This window comes from Hordeum vulgare, chromosome 5H (genome assembly GCF_904849725.1).
Source record: "Hordeum vulgare subsp. vulgare chromosome 5H, MorexV3_pseudomolecules_assembly, whole genome shotgun sequence".
NCBI lineage: Eukaryota > Viridiplantae > Streptophyta > Magnoliopsida > Poales > Poaceae > Hordeum > Hordeum vulgare.
In genome coordinates this window covers 576,445,844-576,456,686 of record NC_058522.1, presented here as the reverse complement: position 1 = coordinate 576,456,686, position 10,843 = coordinate 576,445,844, and the positions used below count along the sequence as shown (strand labels likewise).

At 48.8% G+C, this 10,843-nt stretch overlaps 1 pseudogene; it reads left to right on the top strand.

The window, feature by feature from the left end:
* Positions 1 to 8,188: 8,188 nt before the first annotated feature.
* On the top strand, positions 8,189 to 10,500 carry LOC123397394 (annotated as a pseudogene).
* The last annotated feature ends 343 nt before the right edge of the window (positions 10,501 to 10,843 follow it).

The following is a 10,843-nucleotide window of genomic DNA, read 5'->3' as shown; positions in this document are numbered from 1 at the left end:
ACCTTAATAATTGTTATTTAGTACCAGCTTTGAGCATGAATATTGTATCAGGGTCTTGCTTAATGCGAGACGGTTACTCATTTAAGTCAGAGAATAATGGTTGATCTATTTATATGAGTGATATGTTTATGGTCATGCTCCGCTGGTGAATGGTTTATTCTTGATGAATCTCGATCGTGATGTTACACATATTCATAGTGTGAGTACCAAAATATGTAAAGTTGATAATGATAGTTCCACATACTTGTGGCACTGCCGCCTTGGTCATAATCGGTGTTAAGCGCATGAAGAAGCTCCATACTGATGGACTATTAGAGTCTCTTGACTTTGAATCATTTGACACATGCAAACCGTGACTCATGGGCAAGATGACTAAGACTCCATTCTCAGGAATAATGGAGAGAGCAACCGACTTATTGAAAATAATACATACTGATGTGTGTGGTCCAATGAACGTTGAAGCTCGCGGTGGCTATCGTTATGTTCTCACTCTCACCGATGATTTGAGTAGGTATGGGTATATCTACTTGATGAAGCACAAATCTGAGACGTTTGAAAAGTTCAAGGAATTTCAGAGTGAGGTCGAGAATCAACGCGACAGAAAAATTAAGTGTCTACGATCTGATCGTGGAGGAGAATATTTGAGTCACGAGTTTGGCACACACCTAAGGAACTGTGGAATCGTTTCACAACTGATGTCGCCTGGCACGCCGCAACACAATGGAGTGTCTGAACATCGTAATCGCACTTTATTAGATATGGTACGATCTATGATGTCTCTTACCGACTTACCGCTATCATTTTGGGGATACGCATTAGAAACTACAACATTCACTTTAAATAGGGCACCGTATAAATCCGTTGAGACGACACCGTATGAACTATGGTTTGGCAAGAAGCCTAAGTTGTCGTTTCTTAAAGTTTGGGGCTGCGATGCTTATGTGAAGAAACTTCAACCAGAAAAGCTCGAACCCAAAGCGGAGAAATGCGTACTCATAGGATACCCTAAGGAAACTATTGGGTATACCTTCTATCTTAGATCCGAAGGTAAAACCTATGCTGCCAAGAACGGATCCTTTCTAGAGACAGAGTTTCTCTCGAAAGAAGTAAGTGGGAGGAAGGTAGAACTTGATGAGGTAATTACACCCCCTCTCGAACAGGAAAGTAGTGCAGCGCGGGAAATTATTCCTGTGGCGCCTGCACCAACTGAAGAGGAAGTTAACGATAATGATCACGAACCTTCGGATCAAGTTACTACTGAACCGCGAAGGTCCACAAGGGCACGCTCCACACCAGAGTGGTACGGCAACTCTATGATGGAAATCATGTTGTCAGACAACAGTGGACCTTCGAACTATGAAGAAGCGATGGAGGGCCCGGATTCCAACAAATGGCTTGAAGCTATGAAATCCGAGATAGGATCCATGTATGAGAACAAAGTATGGACTTGCCCGATGACCGGCGAGCCATAGAAAATAAATGGATCTTCAAGAAGAAGACTGATGCAAACGGTAATGTAACCATTTATAAAGCTCGACTTGTCGCAAAGGGTTTTCGACAAATTCAAGGAATTGACTACGAAGAGACTTTCTCTCCCGTAGCGAAGCTGAAATCAGTCCGAATCATGTTAGCAATTGCCGCCATTTATGATTATGAAATTTGGCAAATGGACGTCAAAACAGCGTTCCTTAACGGGAACCTTAAGGAAGAGTTGTATATGATGCAACCAGAAGGTTTTGTGGATCCTAAGGGTGCTAACAAAGTGCGCAAGCTCCAGCGCTCCATCTATGGGCTGGTGCAAGCATCTCGGAGTTGGAACATTCGCTTTAATGAGGTGATTAAAGCGTTTGGGTTCATACAGGTTTACGGAGAAGCCTGACTGTACAAGAAAGTGAGTGGGAGCTCTGTAGCTTTCCTCATACTGTATCTGGATGACATATTATTGATGGGGAATAATATAGAGATGTTGGAGAGCATAAAGGCCTATTTGAACAAGAGTTTTTCAATAAAGGACCTTGGAGAAGCTGCATACATATTAGGCATCAAGATCTATAGAGATAGATCGAGGCGCCTCATAGGTCTTTCGCAAAGTACATACCTTGATAAGATATCGAAGAAGTTCAATATGGAAAACTCAAAGAAATGGTTCTTGCCAGTTTTGCAAGGTATGAGATTGAGTAAGACTCAGTCACCGACCACGGCAACAGATAGAGAGAAGATGAGTACTGTCCCCTACGCTTCAGCCGTAGGCTCTCTAATGTATGCCATGCTGTGTACCAGACCCGATATAAACCTTGCCATAAGTTTGGTAGGGAGGTACCAAAGTGATCCCGGTATGGAACACTGGACAGCGGTCAAGAATATCCTTAAGTACCTGAAGAGGACTAAGGAGATGTTTCTCGTTTATGGAGGTGTCGAAGAGCTCGTCGTAAAGGGTTATGTCGATGCTAGCTTCGACACAGATCCGGATGACTCTAAGTCATAGACCGGATACGTATATGTTTTGAATGGTGGGGCAGTGAGCTGGTGCAGCAGCAAGCAAGAAGTCGTGGCAGCATCTACATGTGAAGCGGAGTACATAGCTGCTTTAGAAGCAACTCATGAAGGAATTTGGATGAAGGAGCTCATCACCGACCTTGGAGTGGTTCCAAGCACGTCGGGTCCAATGAAACTCTTCTGTGATAACACTGGGGCCATTGCCATTGACAAGGAACCTAGGTTTCACCGGAAGACGAAGCACATCAAACGCCGCTACAACTCCATCCAGGACCATGTCCAGAGTGGAGTAATAGATATTTGTAAAGTACATACGGATCTGAATGTTGCAGACCCATTGACTAAACCTCTTCCACGAGCAAAACATGATCAACACCATAATGCTATGGGTGTTCGGTACATCACAATGTAACTAGATTATTGACTCTAGTGCAAGTGGGAGACTATTGGAAATATGCCCTAGAGGCAATAATAAAATGGTTATTATCATATTTCCTTGTTCATGATAATCGTCTATTGTTCATGCTATAATTGTATTAACAGGAAACAGTAATACATGTGTGAATAAATAGATCACAATGTGTCCCTAGCAAGCCTCTTGTTGGCTAGCTCGTTAGTCAATAGATGATCATGGTTTCCTGGTCATGGGCATTAGATGTCATTGATAACGAGATCACATCATTGGGAGAATGATGTGATGGACAAGACCTAATCCTAAGCATAGCACTAGATCGTATTGTTCGTATGCTAAAGCTTTTCTAATGTCAAGTGTCTTTTCCTTCGACTGTGAGATTTTGCGACTCCCGGATACCATAGGAGTACTTTGGGTGTATCAAACGTCACAACGTAACTGGGTGACTATAAAGGTGCACTACGGGTACCTCTGAAAGTGTCTGTTGGGTTGGTGCGGATCGAGATCGGGATTTGTCACTCCACGTGACGGAGAGGTATCTCTGGGCCCACTCGGTAGAACATCATCATGAGCTCAATGTGACTAAGAAGTTATTTACACGGTGACGTGTTATAGAACGAGTAAATAGACTTACCGGTAACGAGATTGAACAAGGTATAGGTATGCCGACGATCGAATATCGGGCAAGTTCTATATCGACAGACAAAGGGGATTGTATACGGGATTGATTGAATCCTTGACATCGTGGTCCATCCGATGAGATCATCGTGGAGCAAGTGGGAGCCACCATGGGTATCCAGACCCCGCTGATGGTTATTGGTCGGAGAGGTGTCTCGGTCATGTCTGCCTGTCTCCCGAACCCGTAGGGTCTACGCACTTGAGGTTCGATGATGCTAGGGTTACAGAGAATTGTTATACGAGGTTACCGAAAGTTGTTCGGAGTCCTGGATGAGATCCCGGACGTCACGAGGAGCTCCGGAATGGTCCGGAGGTAAAGATTGATATATAGGATGGATGGTTTTGGACACCGGAAATGGTTGAGGCGTCACCAGTAATGTACCGGGACCACCGGTAATGGTCCCGGGGGTCCACCGGGATGGGCCACAAGCCCCAAGAGGTAGCATGGGCCAAAAGAGGGAGGGCAACCAGCCCAAAGTGGGCTGGTGCGCCTCCCACAAGGAGGCCCAAGGCGCAGGAGGTGGAGAGGGGGGAAACCCTAGGCGCTGGTGGGCCTAAGGCCCACCTAGGGGTGCGCCACCCCCTCCCCCTGCCCTGGCCGCCGCACCTCCCATCTGGGGGGGCTGCCGCACCACCTAGGGTGGGAAACCTAGGGGTGGCACCCCCCTCCCATCCTCCTATACATAGTGGGGGTTTTGGGGGCTGTTTTACACACAGTTTTTGATCTCCCTCGGCGTCACCCTGCCCCCCTTCTTGCTCCTCTCCCACGGTACTTGGCGAAGCCCTGCCAGGAGACCTCGTCTCTCCATCGACACCACGCCGTCGTGCTGCTGGAGATATTCCCCAACCTCTCCCTCCTCCTTGCTTGATCAAAGTGCAGGAGACGTCATCGGGCTGCACGTGTGTTGAACGCGAAGGTGACGTGGTTCGGCACTAGATCGGATTCACACCGCGACCTAAATCGCCGCGAGTATGACTCCATCAACCGCGTTCTAGCAACGCTTCCGCTTAGCAATCTTCAAAGGTATGAAGATGCACTCACCACTCTCGTTGTTGGTCTCTCCATAGGAAGATCTGAATATGCGTAGGTTTTTTTGTGAGTTTATGCTACGTTTCCCAACAGATTTAACTAGGAAGATTGCCGCCAATACCCTGCTTGCCATCGGGAAGTCCTTTTTGTCGCTTGCTTTGGTCGCTCGTTGGGCGAATGGAACACCAATGAAAAATTTCCATGCAAAAGAGTTATGTGTAAAACCTTGTTCTTGCGATGCAAAAGTAAATCATAATCAACAAGTTGTTGAAGTGCTTAAAGAAGAACGACGAAATAAACTGGAGATTGAGCCTCAAAATCGAATCCATGAGAAAATTGTGGTACCTAAGAGACTGCCGATATCATCATGGTGGATTGACTGAGCCTCGCAATAGTCACCCTGCCACTGGACACCGTCGAGATAAAATTGAGCATGACAAACCACATCCTTTTTCCCCCTACATTCCAACGCTTTAAGCCACCATGAAGACATTCTTGCATTATGGATCCACAATAACAAGTGGCGATGTTTTCGGGGAGGCTCTCGTGGTGCTCGAGACATACATAGAGTGACGTGTTAGTACTTGGACTCCCTACCCGCGCCACCAGGAACAGCTGCTAACAATTTGATTAAGAAAACAATATATTAGCCCCAGAAAAGCAAGGCATAGAAGGTCAAGAGAAGTTTTATGAAGGAGAGGAGATTGTTGGTTGCCATGAAATAGATGGCCGAGCCGATGAAGATGGTCCAGTAGTGGCTGAGGTAGGCGTCGATGATGACGTCGCCATACCAGTTGGTGACATTGTTGGATGCCTTCATCATCCCCGGGTGCAGCTTCTGAGTCAGAGCAGGTAGAGAAACAGGTTGGACACGGTCAATCCTTTAGTATGCCATCCGCTTGAACATCTCGTACACTGCATGCCATGCATACAATCATACGTTGGTTGGTAATGAAAAACAGAAGCAGTTATGTGTGTGACATGCATTGGTTTGTTAGTAATTGATACCTAAGATGAAGGAGCAGGCAGTCCGGCCGCTCCGAGTGGACCGGTGCATGGGGTTGCCTTGGAGATCCACCGACCTCGAGCGGTAGTGGTTGGAGTGGCAGTGTCGGCGGCGGCACAGCTTCACCGGAGCACTTTTGCCCAAACGAGCAGCCGTGGTGCAGTCATAATCGCCTGTGGCGGCGGATCCCCTTTCCCCTCGCCCTCGCGTCAAGCGAATCGGTGTGGCGACAACCAACACATCCCATCCTTTTCTTCCCCTCCAGTGTTGTATTGCCGTGACAGACAAGGCCGAGAAAGGAGACAAGACACGGTTGATGGCGCCAGGTGTTTTTACATTATAAATATGTGTGAAAATTTCAAAAAAAAAAAAAAACCTGTGTGACATCATATAACTTCCATACCGGTCTTCCCGTGATGGGCCTGAGGAGCTTGGTCGAAGAGCATGTGAGCAATTCGGTGGCGGGTTGATAAGACTCCTATTGGGGTGAGGCGGGGATTGTGGCATGAAACTCGGACCGTCCATCATGTTCGCATCAAACTTTGGTGCTGAAGAGCGCGCAACGCGATGTGGAGAGGACCGGTTGGAAGTGAGCTCGGGGACGGGATTAGGACCCCCATGGTGTAGAATAAGGGAGATTATCCACCGGAGCTAATGATGTGTGGGGCGGGGCGGGGAGGGGTGCTGACGTCCTAGGTTTACCGGTGGGAGATAATGAGCCAATGTCGCCGAGGCGAACCCTAGGGCGACGACGGCGCTTGGAATAGGGAGGAGCGTGGAGCTCGGCCATGGTGTCCACGGGCAGCAGCGCCGCGCCGGAGGTGTCCGCGCCATCGTTGGTGTCGAGCTGTGGAGGAGATGAGGTGTGTGGCGGCGCAGCGTGAGATGCGGCATTCACGGTTGGATCTCATCGCCGCCCGCTCGCGCCGCCTGCCTGCATCCTCCCCCGATTTGTTCGTCTATCGAGTAGTTTTTTTTACGGAAACGAGAGCGCATCGACTTGGACCGTGCTTGTTAGATAAATGGGCTGTTTTAAGCGGCCCAGTTTACCAGAGGCCTTTGTTTTGGCCCCTCGAGCAGCAGCCCATAGGAAGCTGGGCGAGATTTAACACAGTGCGAGACAGATTATGGTATAGAAGAAATCTGACGGCCAGAAATGACCAGATCACGAAAATGGACGTCCGAAAACGCAAATCGCTGTGAGAGCAAGGATTAGGTGCGGTTATACTGTCCTTAATATCTAAGAGCGAGGACTAGGTCTTATGAGAGACAAGTTATTCTAGTTTATAGTATTACTTGGCATGATCGATTAATTAGGATGCATGATGCATATGATGACTATATATATATTATGATGTTTCTCTGTTTTATTTTATGTGTATCATATGATAACTTGGTATATGATTAAGTTGATGATGAGTTGTTAGATGATCGATTAGAATACTATTGCCATTCGACGGAAATGATATGAAATGATATAGTGTAAAAAAGATGCATATATGTGCATGTAACTCGTGTCTACATTTTGTAAATATGTTTGACAAAGCACGGAGATATATAAGAGAGGACACTTTTCTCTATTAGCTAGCTAATAACAGCCTAAATTAACCGCTAAACCAGCCCCTTTCAAAAAAAAAAACCTCAGCTCCAGCCAGGTGCTGACGCGTGGATGCCTTTTGGTCCCGGTTGGTGTCACCAACCGGGACTAAAGGCCCCACTGCCTGGCCTGGCCGCAGCGGCCACGTGGAGGCTCATCTGTCCCGATTCGTGTAAGAACCGGGACTAAAGGCAAAGGGCATTAGTAACGACTTTTTTGTCCCGGTTCCAAAACCGACATCATTTTTTCTTCAACCGACATCATTTTTTGCTGCAACCGTTCACTAAAAAAGTTGCATACACGTCACGCAAATATTTGTTACAACCGGCGTTTGACTTTTGCTACCACGCACTATCAGCTTTGTTTTTTTGTTACGATCACGTAGATAATTTTTTTGGTACAAATTTTGTTTTTTGTTGCAACCGTTAAAAAATTGCTGCGTTGCATCGAAATTTTGCTGCATAGGGAGGAAAATGTTGCATGCAGATCCAACGGTGCGGACGCGCGGGATTGGTGAATCGTGCGGCTCGCGCGCGGCCGGCCGAAAGTTTGGGCCGGCATGCCGGCGCAGATTACTCTCCTTTGAAAAAAGAAAAGAGAAAGGACTAGAACTGTGTACGTGCACGCCCAACTGTGTGTACGTGTGGATTCAACATTTCAACCCCGCTGCCGGTCGGATTGCCTATCGTACGTACGTCAAGCTAGCTAGCGAACTGCTAATTCGGAATAGAGTCCGTCACTGCGGGAGACATGCCTTGCAGCCCGACTCGGGTTGGCCGGCGTCCCCTGACGGATTGGCCGGTGATCTATATATACGCACGCACCCACCCAACTCCATCCCATCAGATCCATCGTCTATTCCTTCTCCGGCCAAGCCAAGGCGCCTCCTCCTCTCAAAGTGAAAGCGCTTGGTGTCTCTTTGGATCAAAGATTCAAGAGAGGTCACCCATGTATTCAGTTGAGCGAGCAATGGCCAAAGCGGCCGCGTCCCTTCTCCCGGGTCTCCTCCCAACGCCGCCGACGCGACCATGCCTCATCATCCTGCCGGCTTCGTTTGCTTCCAAGACCAAGCCCGGACGCGCCGACTCTGTCGAGAGGTGGGACGCGCACAAGAAGGACGAGAAACCCAAGTGCCCAGCCTCGTCGTGCCGCTCCAGCAGCTCAAGTCCCGGCCGGGCCTCCTCCCGCGACTGTTGGGAGATAAACAAGCAGATCTCTGGCAGCAGCTGCACTTCGTCGTCGTCGTCATCGTCGTCAAGCCGGCGAAGCAGCAAGAGCCCCGGCAGGGCATCCTCGTGCGGGAGGTGGGATAGCAACAAGCAGCTGACGGTCAGCCGCGCGTCCTCCGCTGCTCGCTGGGACACGCACAAGAAGCCTCGCCCGGCACAAGCGACCGCCAAGAGCTGGACGGACAACAAGGAGGATAGCACAACGGCGATGATGGTTCTGAAACCGACAGCTCCGCGCATAGGCCCCATGTTCTCTGGCCCGAGCTTCGTCGCATCGCCTGACCCGAGCATGCTTCCAATGCCGGCCTTCTTTCGCTCAAGGAACACAGGAGTGCTTCCCGTACAAGCTTTTTAGGGTTTCATTTTTAGTTGCTAGTTGCTCGGCCATACAGTTTGTAACTGGCGTGTAATACTATTGACTGAGGCTGCACTGTGCATCTTTCGAGCATAGCACAGTGATCATATTGTACTCTAAAGTTCAAAATCATTTGTTGTTTGTTTGTCTTCTGATCAGGACTGTTGTTACAAGCTAATTTAAGACGAAGGTCGCATCATTTGTTCTTAATTAACTTACACTAAGACCATTCAAAGTAAGCATAACTATATAAAAAACTACATTTACAAGCCCCAAAGAGGCCGAAAGAAAACACGACGGGAACAGTCGGAACTAACTAAAACTGGAGTACACAAGGGCTAACTGCAGACCAAAACAGGAACTAATAGCTAGTTTTTTTTATGAACATGCAAGAATGTTGCATGTCTTTTCATCAAGATAAGAGAGAGAATAAAGCTAAATTACTCGCGGAACCCGGGAGTGCTTCCTGCTGCTTATTAGTTGCTTCTTCGCACAGCTTATTTATATTCCACATACAGTCCGTAAAAAGGTTCGCCCCTCGTTTCGGCAAGAGTATGATTGATTGAAAATTTGTGATGTTTAAGTTCACACATGCATAACAGCATTGATTAAAATTTGATGTTGTACGCCGTGTGCTGTCGTTCAGCTCTGTCCAGTACATATCCTAGTGCATTGGAAAAATCCAACACATTAACCTACGCAGAAGGGGCGCTCCCTGGTTGCATCCACGTGGGCACAATGGACTGGGGTAGCTTTCTGGTTTCGTTTTATCGTTTTGTCATCGCAAGAAAAACGCTAGCCCATTCCCGTCCGCAATACTGCCGCCGCTGCCGCCCTCCCAATCCCCTCTGCTCCTGCTGCTTCCCTCCTCCGCCCACCGTCCTCCGCGTCCTCCTCCTCCTCCAGCTACTGCCGCCGGAGCAGCCTACCTCCCATGCACCGACATGGACATGGAGACGGGGCCGGGGACGGTGACGACGGAGGCCCACCGCCCCCCGCGGCCGCGGATGCCCTACACCGACACAGACCGCACCCTTCGCGTGCTCGTCGCCGTTGCTGAGGGCTTAGGCCGCCGCGCCATCGGGGGCCTCCACGACGCCATCTATCACGTCACCTCCCTCCAAGGTCCCCCTCCTGTCACCCACTCTGGAATTCCATCACCAATTGGGGATGAACCCATGAACTGACCGACCAATTGATTGGCGCGCAGACGACGGGCACGGGACGCTGCGGGAGGCGTGCCGGGCCAAGGAGCCGTTGTGGATCGTCTTCGAGGTCTCCGGCGGCATCCACCTCCACACCTACCTCCGGGTCTCCTCCCACAAGACCATCGACGGACGGGGCCAGCGGGTCAGGCTCACCGGCAAGGGCCTGCAGCTCAACTGAAGGACTGCCACCATGTCATCGCTTCAACATTCGGTTCGAGGCCGACCGCGGCCATGACGTCGACGGCATCCAGATCAAGCCCGGCTCCACCAATATCTGGATCGACCACTACTCCCTCGCCGACTACGATGACGGGCTCATCGACATCACGCGACAGAGCACCGAGATCACCTTATCCAGGTCGTTCCCACTTTTCTACAGTCCCTCCGCACCAACTAAACTTCTGTGTGCAGCATCGCGCAATCTTCAGTTCTTCACTCATTTCATTTGATAATTGTGCTGATGAACATGTGTGCCTCACTAATAGAAAACAGAGCTACAGTCCCGGTTGATAAGGGCCTATAGTCCCGGTTGCCCCTAGTCCCAGTTTGCTAACAACCGGGACTAATACCTTTCCACGTGGCTGGCAGCGAGCTTTGTTAATTTTGGGTTTTTGAGTTTTGGTGTTTTGTGTCGAGGCCCTTCATACACCCACCACATGTAATTTGGGGGTTTTGGGTTTTGGTGTTTTGGGGTTTTTTTGTTTATTTTTTCTTTTTATTTTTTGTTTTCCATTTAATTCTTTTTATTTAGAACATATCTTACGTTATTACATACCGTACACGTTATGCATATATCATAGGATTTCTCGTAGGACCAATCATATATCATAGA